We start from the raw sequence: 25112 nt of genomic DNA on the forward strand, positions 1-25112 counted from the left end.
AGGAAATAAATCAAACCATCACATAGCAGCAATTGTAAGGCTTTAATATACAGCAGCAACGTAATCCACCAGAGGCTGGGCCCTTAGCCGCCAATGGATGTTGTTGGGCTACTTCAAATGAGAAGAATGAACAACAACCCTTTTATTTATTCATCATCAAACTATGAAATCATTACAACAGCAGGAGCTTTGAAGATTACAATGGCAATGCAACAATCCTTTTTTCCTCCTATCCTATCATGAATCATGAATCCTTAATTCTAAATCTCTAATTCTCAAATCATCATTGTGAATCCATCATTCTCAAATCATAATTCTGCATTCTCTCAGCCATCCTCCTCACCATCTCTGATCGTTGTTTTCATTTAAATAGAGAGAGCTCAAAGAGCAGTTACAAAACAGATAATTACAACATGATTTCTATTACAAAATTGGATTGTTTCTAACCAATTTATCAACAAGAAAATATATTTCCATCCATCTTTCAACAAGAGCAAGACGAATTTAGCTTTGCAACTGAGATTTGGAAAACGGCCATAGAGCAAATCTGAGAAAATTGTGCTCAAAGAACCCTGTATTTCTCTTAGTACAAGCTGAATTTGGGCAAACCATTCTTCATTAAAATTAATTTGGTCCGTTCTGGACAAAACCCATGTTCCGGATTTTCAATATTCTTCTCCATTTGCCTGGAATCTCAACCACAAAACTGTCACTTTTTATTATATCGAATTTATGATTTAATCAAATCTTCAATCTGGAAACTGTATTGGACGCTAAAAATGGTGAATAATGTTACAAGCAATTTATTAAAACTATCATTGATAAAATCATGCATAATCATCAATTTATTAGAAATAAAGGAGAATAAATAATATTTTTACATAAGAGCATAAATCATTGTAAAATAGAATTTTATGATAAATTATGACAAATGACGTGATGAAGGATGGTAGAAATGGGTGGAATAAGCATTCAAAAGTGATAATAATAATGGCATATTAACGGCCCAACATATATAAGAACATAATTTAGCTTAAAACACTAATGTAAAACCCCATCATTAAACTAGAAATGTAACCTATATTTTTGTAAGCCTAAAACCATACAAAACTTAATATTCATCACATTTTAACCAAAAACTATGAGAAGCATTGAGGGTGCTTCAGGTTCATGCTAATTTCTTACACACTTCCATATCATGCATGAAAAAACAAACCAGACAAACATATATATATATGTGTGTGTGTGTGTGTGTGTGTGTGCCCATGCAGAAGATGTTCAAAAGATTTAACGTTATAGGTGTCCAGTAACAAGAATTCCCTGAGCACCAACACAAGCATAAGATAGACATGCTACCCTTCCAAACTTAAAAATTTTGAAGTCCATAATGAAAATGCTAATGTGGTGACTCAAGGAATATATGCACTAACACACCGAATATAAAATTCGATGAACCATTTTTCCATGTAGTTTCAAAAGCAATATTAATATTTATATTCATATGTACTTAGTCTGTGTAGCGATACATAAAACTTTGAAAAAGTGAGTCGAAAAGACAAACTATGACTATCAAAAAATTTGAATGGATATATAACCAAAAGTTACGATGAATGTCAAACATTTTATAGAGGGAGGATTTAAGCCATAATAAATCCAAGTCATGAAAGAAATCAGATCTCAAGTTGTATGAGAGATTTAAATGAGGGTGATAATAAGAGTTTCGATGTGCTGGATCCGATATCATACTTAAATCCAATATAAAGTGGGATCGAGTTTAGGTCTATCAGAAATTGTAATCATATCCATTTGAGAAACCCTGATGGTTGGGCGAAGTCGATTCTACATTTAACTGCAATGTAAAACATACTGGGTCTAGGTATCCTGACTTTGGTAAGCATTAGATATATTACACAGGTGGAAACCGAAAAGCCTAATGGTGAACAAATTTGATATCGACTTTAAAATGTGGTGAAAAGTGTCATCGGGTCCATACAAAGCATAGGTATTGTAACTTTGGTATTTTTTCATGACCCTTGCAATATTCCATGTCTTCTAGTGAATAGGTGCTCCTGTCCATGTATTTTTGTAGAAAAATCATGGTCTTGTGCTACTCTGTGCATTGTGCAATTTCTCCTCCACATCACGGTGCACACAACATAGTCTTGGCTTCACACTTTTGCGCCTTCCTCTTCCATGCCCCACTCGAGTGTATATGATCCAAGCTACAATGCTCCATAAAAGGATCAAACCATGTCTTATCTCTTTACCATAAGTCTCTTCAACATCCACGTGCAAAGCACCTATAGTAGGCAAATGAATATTCTCTAAGAAACGAAGTACTTGGGGTTAAGAAAATCGGTTGAGAAAATGTAAAACGAGGGTTTCACCTGGAGCAAGCTTCACCTTATTCGCGTGGAGATAAAAAATCTTATTAGTGCATTGGAGCAGGTCCTATATATGGAATTCACTACATTTTCTTTCAACTACACTCTGTTGCCTGCACTTTGACAAATTTGTTGGCCACAAATATAAGAAGATCTTGTAATGAGGATTCAAACTTCAACAAGTATCTACCAATAAGAAAAATATAAATTATGTGACTTAATATATACAAAGAAGTGCTTAATATATGCATAGTTAATATTGATAAATGTTAGGTTAACAACATCCCATAATTATGCCAACAATGTTGAAGTCATTCATCATTGCGGACACCCAGTTCAGGGGTAACATTAGCATTCCTCTAGCATCGTTCCTTCCCTTCTTGAAGAGACAAACTTCGTATCATGTCTATAAAGGACTATGCATTACCTTTGATAAGACAATTTGTACCTAATTGTTGTAATTCTACAAGACACTACTAAAAACCTAGCTTTAGGTTATCTCATTGCAAAATGCATACTCCAATCTACAAAGTAAATGTAAAGCAATAAAGAATGTTACTGGAAGAATCAATTTGGAAAATTCTCAACACAACATGGTTTTTTTTCTAATAGTAAAGTGGTTTACTATCCATTTGAAATAAACATGATCATGATTTATCATCTACATTCCCATTCATGTTTCTTTATCTCAATAATACCTTGACGAGTAAGAGTGACGAAAACTCTTTTCCATTGTACTTCTTTGTTGGTTTCAATTTGTTATCCAAATTCATAGATTGTTCTCTTGTTAGTATTAAAGCTCCAAACTCATTGCTAGAAGCTTGTATAAATTCCCAAGTATATAATGTTCTCGGGCGCTCCCTCCATTTCCACATCATGAAAAAAAAATCTCGCTCTTAAAAACCTCGACTTCTATACATATCATAGAAAATAGTTTTCTTGTGTTATTCTTGAGGTAAATTATTATCTACAAGCATGTTCTCTTACACAACTTGCTTGTTTTTCTTATTGTCTATCATTTCATGTGCACTGAGTTCTCTTTGAACTTTTAGTTCACTTCCTGCAACACCCTAGGCATGCTTTGCATCTTTCAAGGTAATCCTTTCTTCTTCAAGTTCCTTAATCATTCTCCTGTGGTTTAGCATTCTCATATGCTTTTCAAAACCGGTTCTCATTAGATATGAAAACTCGGTGTAGTCCTTACCAATCTTCACATTAATCAATTGTGCTTTCAAAAACTTTGATTCTTCTTCAAATTTCAATAGCATTAAATTTGATTGTTGTTATGTAGAGTTATCTTCATGAATCGACCCCTCATTAGAGCAGGTCATGTATGTGGACTTGGATACATTTTCTTTCAACTACACTCTACTGCCTACACTTTGACAAATTTGAAGACCACAAATATAAGTGACTCCTGTAATGAGGATCCAAACTTCAACAAGTAGTTTCCAATATGAAAAATCAACATTTCATGACTTAATAGATTCAAAGCAGTGCTTAATAGATCCAAAGTTAATATTGATTGATGATAGGTTAACAACATCCCATAATTATGCCAGCAATGTTGAAGTCATTCATCATTGCAGACACCCAATTCAGGGGTAACATTGGCATTCCTCTAACATCGTTCCTTCCCTTCTTGAAGATACAAACTTGGTATCATGTCTATAAAGGACTATCTGTTACTTTTGATCCCATAATTTGCACCTAATTTCTGTCATTTTACAAGACACTACTACAAACCTAGCTTTAGATTATGTCATTGCGAAATGCATACTCAAATCTACAGAGTAAATGTCAAGCAATAAAAAATATTGCTGGAAGAATCAATTTGGAAAATTCTCAACACAGCATGGTTTTTTTTCCTAACATAAAAGTGGTTTAATATCCATTTGAAGTAAACATGATCATGATTTATCATCTGCATTTTTTCTGGTGGACATCAACACAGTACCTAACAATATGAACAACCAAAGACAAATAAAATAAAACTTGCATTTATGTTATCATTGCAAACTTGTATTTGATAGGCACAACCCTTCATCCAAATGCACAACTGAATTAAAGAAGTTTCACCTAACAAAGGAGGTGTTTTACTGTTTAAAATTTTAAACTTTTATTTGGTAGGCATAGCCCTTCATCCAAATGTACAACAACAAAATTAAACAAGTTTTTCCTAACAGAGGAGGGTTTTACTGTTTAAAACTTATCTGTCTTTGGATAAACAACTAGAATGAATGCATGAGGTGTAGAGAGTAGACCAGTTGGTTTGTGTAGGGTTTAGTCTCCATCTGGTCACTGGTTCAAATCTTGTGGGCATGCGTTGAGGGTGAGAGCCACCAGTAGGGGATTAAAATTGTCCCAAGGGACATCAAGGGTTGGATTGAGCCTCACACAACACCCTCGTGACAACGTGCCATAGGTAGGAAAATCATTATTCCATCCAACATTGGAAAATATGTGATTTTTTTTATAAATATAAGAAGAGGAGAATGATGGAATGAGAAATTTCAGATCCCAATGATGATCTCATGATGAGACATTCCTTCACTATATTATACTGATCTTGGCCTATATATTAACCTTTGAAAAAAGATTGATAGAACAGGGGAATGACAGTAGAAAATCAATATGGTATTTAATTTTGAGTAAGTTTTCTCTAATAAAATACACAGTTAGATATTGTAGTCACTGGAAACCATAATAATATGTATTTCCATAATATATAGAATCAAATTGAAAACCAAGAAGAAAATAGACCTGGAATTTGATATGTTTTCCTTGAAGGAACCCATAATTTATATTGCACTAAATCTTAATTAAAATTGCAGGTATAACATAATCTGTAGGGGCATGGGAAGCCTATGTTGTCCTACTTAATTTGATACAATATTACCTATCTTGAGAATCAATTGACATATACACATAATACTACTCATTCCTTGATATTAATTATGAAAAATACCAAAGATTCAATGTAAGTTCTAGATATTTCAAACCTAAGCTATAAATGTATGATTATAGTTTGTTAGCGTTAAAATTTTGAACTCTTCTTACTTCTAAATCTAACCTTTAAATAAATTGTGCACATTCAAATATTTCCATCGGAGAGTAGGTGTTAGGCCTGTGCCTAAGCTCCTTCATACATTCAATGGGTTATCGATAATTTCCAATGCTAATCACTTGATGGCCATGCCATGGGAGAGTAGCAGTGTTAGTCCAATGCCTCCATATTATTGTTTATACTAGATGGGTTCTTTCACTTTCTTGTTCCTTGATGCTAGTTGTTGATATCTTCAGAAACTATGGAAGCATTAACATTTTCTAGATTTTTTAGTCATAAAAATAAGAAATCAGTCAAAGCTAAAATGTTATGACAACATAGGTCAATGGTAATTCCTTTTTAAGGACACATGATAATCACTAATGCCTTCAATCTAGGAAAAAGCCTCATAAATCTCTAACTAAGAAAAGATAACAAAAACAACATTTTTTACATAGAAAGAATTGGTTTTCTCTAACAACTATTTGGTGATATAAAATCAAGGATAAATTTGTGAAAACTTAGTCATGATTCTAAAGAAAGGATGCAATTGCATACAATTTTAACACCTTTTGCATGCTACATAGTGGAAATAATTGGCACCATCCAAGAAATTTAATAGGGTGTATAATTTTCCCATAGAGCATACCAATGTGTTTTGGCACCACAAAAAATATACTCAAGTAACCTAAACACTGGAAAGATTAATGAAAAGTGAAATAGAGCCCCATAATAAGTTGGCATTGAGATATAATTCACAACATTGTTGGCATTATGGCTAAAGTATTGTCCTTGATGGCAACCCATACAGGTGATAGATCACAGTACTTCAGGTCAGTAGCAGAGATTGATGATCAGCTCTCAAATATTGAAGAAAATAAGGGGTACGCAGGTACACCGTACAGAAGGTACGTACACGCAGGCCTGTCTTTCATAAAGTGCATACATACCCGCAACTATCCCGTTCAGAAGGTGCATACCCCCAGTGCACTCACTTCAAGGCAGAGAAGCGCGCTCACATGGGGTTTCTTATGTTTGTCCCGTGGTATTTAGCCCGCCGTTCTTGATTCTATGGTTTTGGCCCGTGGTAATGTTTTATATTATTATTATTATTATTGAGCCCCATGTTTTGGTTATCTATGGTATTGTTCCATGATTTTAGGAAGAGCTTGCCTATATAAAGCAAAGGAGATCATTTGGCTATACACTTGTCAAATAAGAAGATCTTAAGAGAAGCTTGATCTGAAATTCTAGTGATGGGTTTGTGAGACATACCTAGATCTAAATCAGGGAGAAACATGAGAACTACAAGTCGGATCTACTAATGGGTTGATATCTCTTCGGCGCATGTTTAGATCTGTTGATCTGACAGTTTGGGTCATTCTTGAAGTCTTGAAATTATCTATACCTGCAGGTACGCAAGTACAGTGAAAGAAAAGTGTGGAGATACGCAGGCGCAGAAGCATTGCAGGTGTGCAGATATGCTGGCCCAGAAGCGTTGCAGGTGCCGAAGTGCGCAGGCCGTTCATTGGACACAAAGCGCAGGTATGCAGGAATTCGGTGAGGCACAGTGCGTGGGTACGCAGGGACGCAGTTAGAAACAGTGTGTACCTCTACGCAGGTGTTATATGGGTGAAGCTGCGTACTTCTCATGAAATCAATTTAGCTGTCTCGGTTTATTGTTTTGTTCTGGTTTTTGAAGTGATGTCTAGTTTCTGGTATTAAGTTCTGATAACAGCAGTGATTGATTAAATGTTTATACATTGATGGATGAATGGATCAGGTTCTTATTGACTCATTTTATGTGATCTGATGGACTAGATCTGATTGATGACTCACTTGTATATGTATTGATCTAGTGCTTGGGTAATTCAGAAGGTTGTTTGATTATGAGCTTCAATGTTGGATGAAATGTGGAATTTCAGATTACGTGTTGTGCTTTAGTGTATCCAGTCTAAAAATTGATGAAACGTGGTTCCTGGAGGAGAGAAGATTGTAGGTCAGCACCTACGTACTAGTATCTAAGCTAGTACAAGAGCTAAAGGAAATCTTTGGAGCATTGTAGCAGGTAGTAGCCTGTGTACTAGTAAATGGATCGGCTAGTAAAAGAGCAAAGGGGGTTGTAGCTCCCATACTGGTATAAGACTGCACCAGTACAAAATATTGTAAAAGGATTTTCTTATTAAGACGAAGATTGATATGACTTGCAGCAGGTGGTTTTCTCCTGCATTGGGTTTCCACCTTATATCATGGTGTTCATGTGTGTGCCTTATGTGTGATGATTTACTCTATGTTACTGCATCTGTTAACTGATAATATGGTTGATAATGTTCTAATGCACTCATTGAAGATCAATTAACTTAATCATAAGAAGTTGTGGAAGTAGCATACATGAATCTGATTATGGAAATGAAAAAGTTTTATTAACTTGATAATACTGATTCACCCCCCCTCTCAGTATTATTTCCAACAATTGGTATCAGAGCAGGTCCTTTGGTAGAAGCTTGATCGCTTGAAGGAGATCCGTGGAACAATGGGAAAGAAGCTTAAGAAGAAAGCAACTAAGAAGAAGAAGACATCTCAGAAGAACTATGACAGTGGGAGAATCGATTGGGGATTAGGTATAAGAAGCTCTTCAGATTCAGAATCATTTCAGAATGAAGATGAACTATCAGGTATGAATTTGCTATCCTCTGATGTTCCAGATATCTTTCCTTTTGGAAAAGATGAAAGTGATAGTGAGACTACTGAATTTGCTCTTATGGGTGAGCAAGAAAGATATCAAATGGAGGCAGAATTTAAAAGTCTTACAGACAAAATTAGAACTCAGCAAGATCTGTTGGACAAAAGGAACTGTGCTTTTGAAAGGGTAACTGTCGATCTAAAAGCTCATCAAGAGAGAGGAAGCAAGGTAAGGAAGCTATTTAAGGACAAGTATCAAAAGTTGCAGGTTGAAGCAACATCTCTAAGAAATGAAGTCATTGAAAAGAACACAACAATCAAGGAGCTCAGAGATCGATCCAGTTATTATGAAAGTCTTGAAGCCACGATCCTCTCTCTAAAGGAAGATCTTGAAGAATCAAAGAAGTAGAATGAAGATCTACACCAAGCAATTGAAAAACAAGGCAACGGAGTCATCAGCTTAAAATCCCAGCTAGAAGGTGCCTTCAGAGTTCGTCAAATGCAGCAGGATCTGAATGAAGAACAAGAAAAGGAGATTCTAAAACTAAGGGAACAAATGGAAGAAGGAAGGAAAGCTGAAGAAGATTTGAAAAGGCAATCTCTTGAAGAGGAAGAACAACTTCAGGTTGAGGTAAATGTCTTGAAAGGTAAATTAGAAGAAAAGGATAAGATTTTACGATTTCAAGATAGTTCTAAAGTCTTGGATGATATTCTTAGTAGTCAAAGGTCTCCTGCTGTAAAAACTGGTCTTGGTTTCCATGAATCTGTTGGAGGTGAATCTAGTTCACAAGGTGAGGCAAGGAACTCTAAAGTGATCAACGAAGAAATGAAGGATCAATCTCATCATCAACCAAGGAAAGAGATTCCTCAAGGAAAATCCTTTACTCCTCCTATGAATAATGTTGAATGTTATGTATGTCATAACCTTGGACATGTTGCAGCCAGATGTAGAATAAGAAGGGTTCAAGATCATCAAACAAACAAATCTTCTCAGTCAAGGTACTTTAATGGATATTGCTTTGCTTGCAATATGTATGGTCACAAAGCTGCTGATTGATACAAAAGGAATATGAAACATGTAAGATGTTGTGCATGTAACAAGCTTGGACATATAGCAAAGGAATGCAGGAACAAAGCTCGGACATCACACCAAAAGGAGAAAACATCATCATGCTTGAAGATATGGAGGAAAAAGGAAGTACAGTCAGAAAGAGGCAGCACAGCACAACGTACAGACATACCAGAATCAGAGGGAGCTAAAAGTACAAAACTTCAGTGCCCTGAATCTCATATGCAAACTCCATAAAGGGAAGTCACATATATATGCAAGTTGGATACTGCACAATCGCGTATATGATTGTTAGAAGAAAGGCAGTAGGGAAAGTGAAGTTGGAAGTGAATCTGTGAAGTGTGATCTCTCGAGCACAAGATCAGATCTGGGAATCTGACTGTCAGTAGCACGGAGGAGGACTATTTAATTAGGTTCTAATCAGAGGTACGCAGACCATTCACTGTGAAAGTGTGGGCGTACGCAGCAGAGCGGAATTTCCGGTGTGGAGGAACACATGAGATACACAGTCAAAGTGCGCGGATACGCAGTGAAGGCACAGTCCCAATGCGGAGGTACGTGGCGTGACAGAAGAAGCAGTGCGGAGCAAGGTCAGAGGTACGCGGCGCGATAGAAGGAAATCCTGCAAAGGTACATAGAAGTACGCGGCGCGATAGAAGCAAAGGCTGCGTGAGGTACGCGGCGCAACTGATGGCACAGGTGCGTGGGTATGCACTGTAGTAGAAGGTTGTCTGCGTGAATACGCAGAAACTCAGAAGGTCAGCTGCGGTGATATGCAGAGGAGCGAAAGATGGAGTGCGGAGCCACGCAGGTCGTATAATGAGAAACTGTGTATCTGTCTTAAGGCATTTATTAGCTAACTTTTCTTCTTGGATAAGATCTGACAGATGGCACCAGTTAGGGGGAGCATATGTTTTTAATGCATTGTTGGCATTATGGGTAATATTCCTTGGTAATGATGCTTACATATGAGTTGTTCACATGGTTCTTGGATCAGATTTGTGGTTGATTCTCTAATGGTGTTTACATGGTAACTTTCATGAGGATAAGGAGATGCACTTAGCTTAAATTCACATCTTCTTGATGATGAGTCGCTCATATGTTGTTGTTGACATATGCATAAACATCATATATTACAGTTATGATGCATGATTCCTTTCATTCTTGGCATAAATGGATGAGGATTGTTGGCTGGATACAGGGATGATTATTCAAAGTTGCATTGTTGAAGACATGATGATGATGAGCTCTTACCTATATGATGATAGGGTGTTTCGTACATATGTTGATTGATGCAGATATTCCCAAATGATGATCATGATGGCTATGATACTATGGAGCAAATCATACAGTGTTGCTGCTGATGTTTATCTTAGGTGATTGGTATCTGTTATGAATGTCATATCACGACTCATGATGTAATATTATGTCCCTATCTATTGCAGTCATCACTTCAGGTCATGTAACGGCCTATGTTGGTTTCCCCACTATGCCTGGGATGAATGATGTTATTCTTTTATGTTATCATATGTAAATTTTTGGTATATCAGCATTGTGATGGGAGATAGATGTATGTATGAGTCTTTGGTGATAGGAAGGTCTTTTATGATATATAGAGTCATGTTCTTCTTGTAGAACATCTTTTTGCAGACCTTGCTTACAGTCAGGGGGAGCTTGAGCATGAAAAACACTATATAGCAGAGCAGACATTTCAGCTTGTTCTCAGAAAGAGAATTCTCAGATTGGTGCACCATGGCATATACAAAGGGGGAGCTCATTCAGAAATTTCAGCAGATCTGGTTTTTTGTCAGGGGGAGCATGCTCTTAGGGGGAGCATAACCCTTTGCCCTTGATGTCAAAGGGGGAGAGTGATTTGGTGTTGTTGCCATCAAGTCCAAAGGGGGAGATTGTTGGCATTATGATGCATGTGTTGTACTTGATGGAAAACCTCTCATAGAAGATCATCTCACTTATATACATTCAAATGAATCTACACAAGAGATATCAGATGTGACATAATACATAGATGCGGGACAGCTCAAAGGAATCAAATGGCAAGTTCTTAGTAAGTTTTGCCATCAAGTCCAAAGGGGGAGATTGTTGGCATTATGGCTAAAGTATTGTCCTTGATGGCAACCCATACAGGTGATAGATCACAGTACTTCAGGTCAGTAGCAGAGATTGATGATCAGCTCTCAAATATTGAAGAAAATAAGGGGTACGCAGGTACACCGTACAGAAGGTGTGTACACGCAGGCCTGTCTTTCATAAAGTGCGTACATACCCACAGCTATCCCGTTCAGAAGTTGCGTACCCCCAGTGCACTCACTTCAAGGCAGAGAAGCACGCTCACGTGGGGTTTCTTATGTTTGGCCCGTGGTATTTAGCTCGTCGTTCTTGATTCTATGGTTTTGGCCCGTGGTAATGTTTTATATTATTATTATTATTATTATTGAGCCCCATGTTTTGGCTATCTATAGTATTGATCCATGATTTTAGGAAGAGCTTGCCTATATAAAGCAAAGGAGATCATTTGGCTATACACTTGTGAAATAAGAAGATCTTAAGAGAAGCTAGATCTGAAATTCTAGTGATGGGTTTGTGAGAGATAGCTAGATCTAAATCAAGGAGAAACATGAGAACTACAAGTCGGATCTACTAATGGGTTGATATCTCTTCGGTGCATGTTCAGATCTGTAGATCTGACAGTTTGGTCATTCTTGAAGTCTTGAAATTATCTATACCTGTAGGTACACAAGTACAGTGAAAGAAAAGTGCGGAGATACGCAGGCATAGAAGCACTGCAGGTGCGCAGATACACAGGCCCAAAAGCGCTGCAGGTGCGGAAGTGCGCAGGCCGTTCATTGGACACAGAGCGCAGGTATGCAGGAAGTCAGTGAGGCATAGTGCATGGGTACGCAGGGACGCAGTTAGAAACAGTGCGTACCTCTACGCATGTTTTATATGGGTGAAGCTGCGTACTTCTCATGAAATCTATTTAGCTGTCCCTGTTTATTGTTGTGTTCTGGGTTTTGAAGTGATGTCTGGTTTCTGGTATTAAGTTCTGATAACAGCAGTGATTGATTAAATGTTTATACATTGATGGATGAATGGATCAGGTTCTTATTGACTCATTTTATGTGATCTGATGGACTAGATCTGATTGATGACTCACTTGTATATGTATTGATCTAGTGCTTGGGTAATTCAGAAGGTTGTTTGATTATGAGCTTCAATGTTGGATGAAATGTGGACTTTCAGATTATGTGTTGTGCTTCAGTGTATCCAGTCTGAAAATTGATGAAACGTGGTACCTGGAGGAGAGAAGATTGTAGGTCAGCACCTACGTACTAGTATCTAAGCTAGTACAAGAGCTAAAGGAAATCTTTGGAGCATTGTAGCAGGTAGTAGCCTGCGTACTAGTAAATGGATCGGCTAGTACAAGAGAAAAGGGGGTTTTAGCTCCCGTACTGGTATAAGACTGCACCAGTACAAAATATTGTAAAAGGATTTTCTTATTAAGAAGAAGATTGAGATGACTTGCAATAGGTGGTTTTCTCCCGCATTGTGTTTCCACCTTATATCAGGGTGTTCATGTGTGTGCCTTATGTGTGATGATTTACTCTATGTTACTGCATCTGTTAACTGATAATATGGTTGATAATGTTCTAATGCACTCATTGAAGATCAATTAACTTAATCATAAGAAGTTGTGGAAGTAGCATACATGAATCTGATTATGGAAATGAAAAAGTTTTATTAACTTGATAATACTGATTCACCCCCCCTCTCAGTATTATTTCCAACAAACATGGGCACGCCTTTTCGAGATTGGGTTTCCATGGTATTCACTGTAACGGTAAAATTATCTAAGCCTGAGATAAGGCTAGGTAGAAATTACTACAATTTTTTATCACTGTCAACCATCCAATAAAGGGAGGATTTGAGCGATAATAAATTGACATTTTGAAATAAATTGGGTTTAGGGAAATATTGGAGATTTAAACAATGGTCATAACAAGAGTTCTAATGTGGTGGATCAAATATTGGATTTAAATCAAACAGAAATTCAAATCGGGTCTAGGCCTACCGAAAACTCCGAGCATATCCGTTTGAAAAACCCTGATGGTTGGGTGGAGTTTATTCCGTGTTTCGCTAAAGTTTAAAACATACCATGTCTAGGTATCTAGACTTTGGCAAGCATCAGCGATATTACACAGGTCAAAACCAAAAAACGTGATGGCCAACGGATCTGATATTGGCTTTAAAATGTGGTGAAAAATGTCATCAGGTCCATCAGAAGGAGAGGTATTGGAAATTTGGTACTTATTCATGAATCTTATCGTAGTCCATGTCTATTGGTGATAAGATTCTCTTGCCTATGTAGTTGCGTAGAAAAATCATGGTCTTGTGCTACTCTGTGGACTGCAAAATTTCTCCTCCACATCACGGTGCATGCAACATAGTCTTGGCTTCACACTTTTGGGCATCCCTCTTCCAAGCCCCACTCGAGAAGATATTCTCAAAGCTACAATGCTCCATAAAAGGACCGAACCATGTCTTATATCCTTACCATAAGTCTCTTCAACATCCACGTGCAAATCACTTGTAGCAGGTGAATGAATTTTGGCTAAGAAACCAAGTACTTGGGTTAATAAAATCGGTTGAGAAAATGTAAAATGAGGGATTCACTTGGCACAAGATTGAACTTATCCACCTGAAGATAACGAATCTTGTTAGTGCATTCGAGCAGGTCCTATATGTTGACTTTGCTACATATTCTTTCAACTATACTCTATTGCCTCTACTTTGACAAATTTAAAGACAATAAATGATATAACGACCAAATGTTGCATGGATTCATTTCATCTCTGTAATCCAAATATCACTTTTGTGGCTCTATTTATATGAGTTACTGATTTCCTCTATCTCCAACCTATCCCTTGATGAGTTTTCTATCTCATATAATGATGATTCTTTCTTTCCTCACCTTCAAAAGATCACTTCTATTTATCTCCTTTTGAAGGCTTTCTTTATACATGTGACCTAGTAAGATATTTACCTTAGTAATCCAACCCAAAAGTGTACTTTATATTCCATATTTATCCCTTATCATTCCTTTTGTCATTTTCCCTTTCTACAAGGTATCTCGTTTCTGTCAGAACATTCCCTACATGCTAAGTCCCCATTTAGGTTTCTTTATCTCAACAATACCCTGATGACTAGGCATTATGATAAATCTTTTTTCACTATACTTCTTTGTTGGTTCCAGCTTCTTATCTAAATTCATAGATTTTTCTCTTGTCAGTATTAAAGATCCAAACTCTCTACTAGTAGCTTGTATAACATCCTAAGTATATAATGTTCTTGGACGCTCCCTCCATTGCCACATCATTAAACATAATATTTCTCTAGAAAACCTCATCTTCTATACACATCATAGTAAATATTTCCGTTGTCCCATTCTTGAGGTGCATTCTTATCTACAAGGACATTCTTTTACACAACTTTCTTGTTCTTCTTATTGTCTATCCTTTCCAATGCATTGAGTTCTCTCTGAAATTTATTTCACTTCCTACAACACCTTCATTATGCTTTGCATATTCCAAGGAAATCCTTTCTTCTTCAAGTTACTTAATCATTCCCATGTGGTTTAGCATTCTCATATGCTTCTCAAAACTAGTTCCCATTAGATATCCAACCTCAATGTAGTCCTTACCAATCTTCACATTAGATACATGTAACTTAGTAAGGTATTTACCTCAGTCATCCAATACGAAAGTGTACTTTATATTCCTGATTTCTCCCTCATCATTCCTTCTATAAATTTTTGTTATGTAACAAGCTCAAAAAATAGAAGAAAAGATAAATCAACAACTTCAAGGCCAGTCTCTTTGAGGGGGAAACCTCCTTTACATTACAAATGAATAATTCTTGGATTATACAAATTTCAAAACCTCCTTTCTATATATAGGAGTATAGGGGGTCAAAATATAATCAAAGTCGACATAAAAATAATAATATAAGGGGACAACAATAACAATAGTGGGCTACTATGGGGCACAATAATAACAATATGGGGACTGTTATCACCCCAAGAAACTCTCCTAGGTTGTATATCAGAGATGCTCGGGAACATTACAAACTCAACAAAAATGTTGGAAAATGGTCGCTGAATGAAAGAAATGCTGCATATTCAAGCCAGATAACCACTTCTACTCTACTTTACCCCGGACATCGGTGAACATGCCCAGACTGCAAGGCTTTAGACCACCAATTACTCACAGTTTAAGGAAAATGTGATGATGGAGAATACTAATCACACCGATAGATGCAAACGACCCTGTGATGGCCAGCTGCAACCAGTTAAAAGGTCTGTAAATCTATTTCTTAATGCACAGACAGGATGACAACACTCTGGCATTAAAACAATAGAAACCTGCATACACATTCAATAATACTAACTAGATTCTAACACAGAGGTGGGATGACAGCCCCTCTAATGCTAAACATCAAGAACAAATGAAAGGTGCATAACAAGCACAGCCTGGAATAAAGAAGAAGTGGAAAGTGAGCAATTAACAGCAAAAGAAGCTTGCATTAGCTGAAAATGAAGACCAGATGATGCAGGTATCACAGTAGTTACAGTTTCCAAAAGTTGAACCTTACATCAAGATAACATTCATCAACCCTCTTACATTCTGTTTCTGGGTATATATGGAGGTTGAATACAAAAATCTCTACCGACCTATGCGTGGAGGGGTCATAACTGATCACCAACCACATTTACAATTAGATATGGGTTTCTGCTGCAAGCTGAGTATTCAAATGAACAAAATCGGCCTTTTTGGTACTTTGATGCCCTTCTTGAATAGGTAAATGTCGTATTTATCTGCTCGAGGTTGTCCTTCTCGTCCTTGGCCGTGTTGTTCTTTGAATGTGGTAGCTAAAATATTAACTGCAGAGAGTATTTGGTGAATTATCACTTGCTTTCTCCTTCTCGCGCACAGGATAGGCGGAAAAGACTGAAACCATATGGCAAATGCACGAGGGTCTAAGAATGAGTATTAGTCGTTGGATAGCTCGGACGAACAATGGAGGTTGGATCTGAGAGGGCTATTGGGAGCAAATGGGAATGGATGAACGATGGTCGTTGGATCGCGGCGGGAATGATCTAACGGCTATCGAGCGACGGAGATGAGCGTAGGTTAATGAGCGGGAGGACGTACAGGACGGGTGGTAAGCGGTTTCCCTACACTACTTCGGAAGCTATGGTGGTCTTCGTACCACGGGGCACGATGCATTAATAATGTGCCGCCCGGCAGATGGGACAGCGGGGAAACTACTTTCCCTGCTGACTAACAGACGTGCGATTTACGGGAGAGCGGGCTGTGGACACTGCTGGATCACAAGGTGGAGGATCAGATGGTCGACGAGTTACATCACGTATTTTTAGTTGATATGACAAGTGAAAAGACATTTAAAAGGCTTGCGAAAGGTTTTAGACAGATTATCGGGGTTTCATAGTATTTAAACAGAAACGCGTGGGAGCCGGGGAAAAAGAGTTTATGGAGAAATTTTAGCAGAAAATGGAGGAATGGGGAGTTAAAAAGTGTAAGCGAGGTTTTAAGTAAATATGGGTTTACACAAGGTTTTGCCAGAAAATAGAGATTAAGGAGTTACGAGGGTATACAACCAACAAAGGTGGAAGGATGAAGGAGGAAAAATACTACGAACTACTGTGAGCTCTTCAGGCATGAAACAACACTACCATATTAGGGATTTGGTTCTCGAAGTGCATAAGTACATAGCAAAGCTAACAATGGCTCCTTCTAGGAATGAGATCCTCCCTGTCATGTCTTAAGAACCTGCAGATCAATGCCTTTCCAGCTGAAAGAAAATTAGTCGAAATTTCTAGTGTTCCATTGGGCATGGAGTCTACTTTGCCTGCACAAAACTGATAAAAACAAAATATTTACAGCCTTCAAGGACAAAAGACCTTAAACAACATAATTTTTTAGAAAGCGCCCATTAACTGGGCCATCAAAAACTGTCTCTCCTCCCATACTTTTCAGTATGAAGGTGTTGTTCCCTTGAACCTGTGAAATAATGAAAGGCCTTGTCTAGAAAGCATCAAATTTCCCATGATTGACTTTCTTCTCCTTTAGTGCATCCCATTTCAAAACCAAGTCACCAATCTAAAATTTATCTATTTTTGCTTTTTTGTCAAAGGATTCCTTGAACTTTCTCTAATGTGCTGCAGCCTTTTCAAGCAGCTATTCTCTAATATGATGTACCTCTGCTAAATCAGTGATCCTTTTTTACATTTCTTCTTCCTCATTCTGTTCTGTTTGAAGGAATTTTGCCACAGGGAGAGTTAATTGAATTGGGAATACAGCCTTAGTGCCATATACTAGCTTGAAACGAGAATTCCCTGTGGATTTCTCAATGGTTACTCTGTCATCCCACAGTGCATACTTGAGCTTTGAATCCCAATTCTTTTTATTGTCCTCTAACAGATTCTTAATAATCCTTATCAGGCTTTTATTAGAGGATTCTGCTAAACCATTTCCTTGAGGATAGTATGAGGTGGAATGAACAAGTTTAATCCCCATTGAATCACACATTTCCACCAATTCTTTTGCCCCGAAAGTTGCTGCATTGTTTGTGACCAATTTGTGTGGACAACCAAATCTGCTGAAGATATTTTCTGTCAAAAACTTCATGACCACATTATGATTAGCCTTCCTAGTAGGGACTGCTTCAATCCACTTAGTGAAATAGTTAGTGGCTACTAATATCCATTTATGTTGGCCACTGAAATGTGGATTGATTTCTCCAATAAAATCCAAGCCCCACTGCTGAAAAGGTCCTTTTGCCTGAATTAGTTTTATGGGCATGGATTTCAATTGTTGTTTTCCTTCAAATCTTTGGCACCTATCACAAGATTTAACAAAAATAAATATGTCAGAAAATAAAGTGGGCCAATAGTACCCAGCTCTGAGAATTTTATGGGTTGTGGTTTTCTAATAATGGTTCTCTCCACACATGTAGGAACGAAATTGTTGCATAACTTCTTTTGACTGTTCCTTGTCCAGACACCTTAAAAATATTCTAGATGGATCCCTTCAGTAGACAGATTTTCAATGATGCAATATTTAGCTGCTCTAAGTTTTAAAGTTCTAGCTTGGCTTTGAGTAAACCCTGAAGGGATTTCTAGCTTTAGCAAGATATTAATTATTTCGGCATACCAATTACAAGAAGCTAGACTCTAGGCCACTGACTGCTTACCCTCTGGTTCAACTGCTTCCTCTTCTTTATCTGTTTGACCGTTTTCTGCAATTGTGCACAGGAAATCAATATCTAAAGACCTGCAATTTTCCTCAGCCAATAACTTGGAAATCCCCTGACCTTTGACGAGTTTGGTGGGCTTCAGTTCTATATTAAATTCTATCATCTTTGCAATCCACTTTGCCCTTCTTCCATTAGCATCAGGTTGTGTTAAGACATCTTTTATTGCAGTAGAGGGCACATATGCAATTATCTTTGAACGCAAGATGTAAACTTTGAAAGCTTTCAAGGATTTGATAAGAGCAGATGCCTGTTTTTCAATAATATCATACCTCAGTTCAGCATCCCTCAAGTTTTTGCTGAAAAATGCTACTGTATGTTCTCAACCTTCTTCATCTGTCTGCAATAACACTGCTGCAATGGTATCTTTAGAGTCAAATGAGAATATATGGAACTCCTTGCTGTAATCTGGGTTGCTTAGTGTGGGAGCTTCCATAATGGCTTTCTTGATAGACTCAAATGATTTTCTTGCTATATCTATCCACTTTGTTTCTGCCTCTTTCTTCAGCATGGAGGTAACATGCTTTACCAGTTCTGCAAAGTTTGGAATAAACCTCCTGACAAAATTATTTTTTCCCAAAAAGGATTCGATATCCTTCTTCGATCTAGGGACAGACAAAGTTTGTATTGCTTTGACTCTTTCTGGATCAATTTGAAGACCTACAACAGACAAAATATGTCCTAACAACTTGCCTTCTTCTAAAGGAAATTGAGATTTTTTGGGATTGACTGAAATTCCAAACCTCCTACACTTCAGAAACACCTTTTTCAAATGCTGCAAATGATTTTGATGGCTACTGGAGTAAACTATTATGTCATCAAGGTAGATAAGGACAAATTTATCCTTCTCTCCCACAAATGCTATATCCATAGCTCTCTAAAAGGTTGCTCCAGCATTCATCAATCCAAAAGGCATCTTGGCATACATAAAAGTGCCCCAAGGAGTGGTGAATGCAGTCTTTTCTTGATCATCTGGATGCAAATCAATCTGATTAAAGCCTGAAAAACCATCCAAGAAAGAAATTACTTTGGCTCCTGAGACCTTTTGCAGCAAATGCTCCATTTTTAGTAGGGGATAATTATCTTTCTTCAAGCATTTGTTCAAGTTTATGAAATCAACACACAGTCTGATTTTTCCACTCTTCTTCCTCACCACCACTAGATTGGCTACCCATTTAGAATATCTAAGAGGAACTATGATTTTGGCAGCCATCAATTTTTTAATTTCTTTTTCAATTAGAGGAATAAGCATAGGATTTATTGGTTTCAGCTTCTATTTGAAAGGAATAGTGTCTTTCTCCAGAGGGATTTTATGTTGAATTATGTTCTTATCATACGTTTTCAGATCACTATATTACCAAGCAAACACATCAACAAATTGCTTCATTAGTTTGCAGTATTCAGCACCCTTATCAGCTGACAAATGGGTGGACAAATTTATATATCTAGGCTGACCTGGACTTCCTATATCATGCTTACAGACTGCAGATTGGTCTTCTTTTTGGGAAGCCTTGTAAGGCACATCATTTTGGTCAAACAGTCTTTCAAGAGGAATTAGACCCTTAGGAATATGATTGCTAGGAAGCTGGACAATGCTTTCTTTACCAATTTTATTTCTAAGCTGGGATTCAGGGCTTTCTTGCAAGGCATCATTCTCTTGGTCAATTTGCAATTCAGAAAACTCATCAATGACTTGAAGGAACCTATTTATCTCATCATCATCTTCAAAAACTCTCCAATGGTGGACATTATCAGGCAAGGATGGTCTATATTTCATTTGGACTTCATAAACCAGTCTGGGAGGCATGGGAGGTATAAATAGACTAGCAAAAATAGCAAGGGAATCAGCAAGCTGATTTTGGGCTCTAGGAATATATGAAATACAGAAATAATCAAAAGAGTCTCTGATTCTCCATACCTCATCTCTATATGCTTTCAACCTTGGGTGCTTTGCTTGAAAAGTTTTATTCACTTGTTGAATGATCAAATCAACATCTCCAAACACTTTCAGGTTCTTGATTCCTCTGTCTTTTGCTGCATTAAGGCCCAACAGTAGAGCCTCATACTCTGCTATATTGTTTGTGACTTGAAAAACCAGCTTAAAAGACAGCTGAATGCTTTCTTGTTGTGGAGATACTAGCACCACCCCTGCTCTTGCAGTCTCCCTGGAACATGCTCCATCAAAGAACATCTCCCAAACCTGACTTCCTTGCTCTTCTTTAGCGTAAACTGTTGGTTTCCTGATCTGCATTGAGGCCTTCTGGGATTTTTCTATTTGGAGAATACATGCTCCGAATTCAGTGTCCACTGCATATATGGGATGATTTGTAGGATTCTTCTCATCACTGATGATGTATGCCAATTGTGCTTCTCTGTACAACCTCCTGCTTTCCCCTCCAAAAACTAGGACAGTGGCATAAGATAGATCATTTTGTAGTGTCCCACCTAGTCTCTTAATCCACCCTCTAGACAACAGCATGCCAAATTTAGGAGGGACATCTACCACCACAATATCCATCATCATACTCTTCACTGGTAGCTGAGTTAAGGTAATGGCAAGGTCTTTAATTAATCCTAGGCATTTCACTTTCCTTGAATCAAAAGAGAATAAATCATGATAGGGTCTGGTGATATCAAGGCCTAACTCTTCCATGATAGCTTTAGGCATCAAATTGTGGTTGGCCCCTATGTCTAGCAGGAAATTGAGGAGGATTTTATCATGAATGGTCAAGGAGACATAAAAAGATGGAGAATTATTATCAGTAGGATCAATCATGGGGCTGAGAAGAATGGCAGGTTTTTCATCTTGCAAATTGACAGAGTCAGTGGAGGTTTGTGTGGTTTCTAGCTCAAGGGCTTCAAGGATAGGCTTTCTAGATACTTCATTGTTTACCAACTCTACCAGAGGCACATATATTTTCAATTTCTGAACTTCTGACTCAAAGCTAAAAGAATAAGATAACTTATTAGAACCTTTTACCTCTTGAATTGGAGCTTTGAGGATGATTGGATCAACTCTTGGTCTTCTCTTCCTGATATTCTGTGATTCTGTTTGGACAGTGGCTCTTTGGGCATGATTCTCGTTGACATTTCTTGCATTAGACCTCAGATTATATGTTCGCTGCTTCTCAGTTTGTAGGACTACTTCTCTGTCCCACTACTGACTGTCTTGTTCTTGCAGCAATGATTCTTAATAAGCAGCCAAAGTAAAAAATGCCTTACTGCCTTTATCTTCCATGCAGTGAATTTCATCCTCATCTTCTTCAAATTGTTCCTCCTCCATGAATAAATTTTGGAAAGGATCTTTAACTTTCTGATCTTCTTTTGATTCTTCACCCCTCTGCAGAATTTGTAACTGCTCATTTTCTCTTCTAAATGGATTCTGATTTCTTGGAGAAAATGTGTTATGCTACCTTGTTTTCCTTGAATTCTGCTCAACCTTTAACTTAGAAATTTTGGCAGCCAACGACTCTATCATCTTAGTCATTTTGTCTAATTTAGGCTCTGAAGATGATGTAGAAGAAGTAGAAGCCTGACCTCTCTGCCTCCTTCTGTTAGCTTGACTTTTTAGCTTTTCTGTAGCCATGATATTGGACTCTACTTCTAGGCCTACATCCTGCATGTCTGCCAGCGTAGCACATCTCCTTTCTCTCAACAAGAAGCAGAAATTAGAGTCAAAAGAATTGGCATAAGTGAGTTTGGCATAGGTGGGGGTAGGGTTTACTTTAGCCGGTATCTTACTATATATACGGTTAAATCTTTTATTGAAATTAGGCAAAGATTCACCATTTTCCCTCTTCAGATTACCAAACTCAGTATGATAATACATCAAATCCTTTTTATCTCCCTAGTGCTTCAAAAATGCATCATCTAATGCTTCAATATCTATTATAGATCTCCAGGGTAATTCTCTAAACCACTTCCTGGCCTCCCCATCAGGGCCCTAGACAAAAACTCTCATGCACACATCATTTTCACTTATATCTAAATTATCAGCATAACTGTAAAAAGCTTTAAGGTGTTCTTCTAATGTTACTCCCTCTGTGCCAGTGAATTTAAGCATATATTTTTTATATTCTCCCACAGGCATAGGATTTAAAGGAATGGGCAAGACCAAGGGCCCATATCTAGCAGCAACAATTCTTTCTATCTTCGTGGGTGCTTACTAGCCTGCCATGACTGGAGTATTTGGAAGAATACTAGCAGATTGAATGGTAGGGAGTAACGTGATGGATGGCAGAGACAAAGGGATGTTTTGGATTGTACGGGAAGCTTTCTTTGGACTGAGATTCAAAAGGGAACTAACTATATAAGCGGTTGAATTAATCTCTAAAGGAATTTCCTTATTAGCAGTGCTGGGCTCTAAATATTCAAACTGTAAATCTTCAGCTACAACTTTATCTTTCAAAAATGAATTAGATTTCTTAGGCTTACTTGATCCTAATGCCCCTTTCTGAGATGCTTTCTTCGATTTGGCAGTCCTCTCAGGGTCAAGCACTGATTCAGCTGGTGATTTCTGAGGATTTCCTCGAGTATGTCTCACAAACTGAGCCAGAACTCCAATATGGAGTTGCCAAAGGTTGGTCTTCCTCCAATGCAGTCGCTAGATAGATGATTGCAACCAGAAACTATGTTCAAACCTTGTCTATCATCAAATCTTGAAACTGTGTCATTCTCCCAGGGAAGTTGAGCTTCAATTCTCCTCTCCCCGACAACGACACTAATTAATGTTATCATGCCAAGAAACTCTCCTAGGTTGTATATCAAAGATGCTTGAGAACATTACAAACTCAACAAAAATGTTGGAAAATGGTGGATGAATGAAAGAAATGTTGCATATTCAAGCCAGATAACCACTTCAATTGTGCTTAACCCTAGACATGGGTGAACACCCCCAGACTACAAGGCTTTAGACCACCAATTACTCACAATTTAAGGAAAATGTGATGATGGAGAATACTAATCACACCAGCAGGTCCACAGGACCCTGTGATGGCTTGCTGCAACCAATTAAAAGGTCTGTAAATCTATTTCTTAATGTATAGACAGGATGACAACTCTTTGGGATTGGAACAACAGAAACCTACAATAATACTAACTAGATTCTAACACAGAGGTGGGATGACAACCTTTCTAATGCTAAACATCAAGAGCAAATGAAAAGTGCATAACAGGCATAGCTTGGAACAAAGAAGAAGTGGAAAGTGAGTAATTAATAGCAAAAGAAGCTTCCATTAGCTGAAAATGAAAACTAGACGTTGTGGATATCACAGTAGCTACAGTCTCCAGAAGTTGAACCTTACATCAGGATAACATTCATCAACCCTCTTATATTCTGTTTCTCGGTATATATGGAGGTTGAATACAAAAATCTCTACTGACCTATGTGTGGAGGGTTCATAATTGACCACCAACCACATTTACAATTAGATATGGGTTTTTTCTGCAGGCTGAGTGTTTAAATGAACAAAATCAGCCTTTCTGGTACTTTGATGTCCTTCTTGAACAGGTAAATGCCGTGTTTATCTTCTCGAGGCTGTCCTTCTCATCCTTGGTCGTGCTGTTCTTTGAATGTGGTAGCTGAAATATTAACTGTGGAGAGTATTTGGTTAATGATCGCTTACTTTCTCCTTCGCGCACACAGGACAAGCTGAAAACACCGAAACCATATGGCAAATGCACGAGGGTCTGAGAATGAGTATCAACCATCAAATAGCTCGGACAGATGGCAGAGATTGGGTTTGAGAGGGCTATCGGGATCAAATGGAATGGATGAACCATGGTCGTTGGATCGCGATGGGAATGATCCAACAACTATCGGGCGGTGGAGATGAGCACAGGTTAACGAGAGGGAGGACGTACAGGATGGGCAGTAAGCGGTTTCCTAGCATCACTTTGGAAGCTGTGGTTGTTTTTGTACCATGGGGTGTGATGAAGTAATAAGGTGCCGCGTGGTAGATGGGATGGCCGGGAAACCACTTTCCCCGCTGACTAACAGATGTGCGGTTTACGGGAGCAGGGGCTGCGGACATAGTCAGATCGCAAGGTGGAGGATCAGACGGTCGATGAGATACAACACGTGATATTAGTTGATATGACAGGTGAAAGGAAGTTTAAAAGGCTTGCGAAAGGGTTTAGACAGATTATTGGGGTTTCATAGTATTTAAACAAAAACGCGCGGGAGCCAGGGATAAAAGAGTTTATGGAGAAATTTTTGTAGAAAACGGAGGAATGGGGAGTTAAAGAGTTTAAGCGGGGTTTTAAGTAAATATGGGTTTACACAAGGTTTTGCTAGAAAATAGAGATTAAGGAGTTACGAGGGTATACAGCCAACAAAGGTGGAAGGATGAAGGAGGAAAAATACTAAGAACAATTGTGAGCTCTTCAGGCATGAAACAACACTGCCACAGTAGGAATTTGGTTCTCCAAGTGCATAAGTACATAGGAGAGCTAACAGGGACAATAAGGGCACACCAATAACAATAAGCGCTACAATGACAATACTAGTGGGGGAATCACTAGTATTATAGGGACCTAACATGCCCCTCTCCTTCAAAAAAGTGTTTTCCTCAACGCTTGA

Source organism: Pinus tabuliformis, chromosome 2_2 (genome assembly GCF_031772625.1).
Source record: "Pinus tabuliformis cultivar Carrire ecotype Pingquan chromosome 2_2, CPIR1, whole genome shotgun sequence".
Lineage (NCBI taxonomy): Eukaryota > Viridiplantae > Streptophyta > Pinopsida > Pinales > Pinaceae > Pinus > Pinus tabuliformis.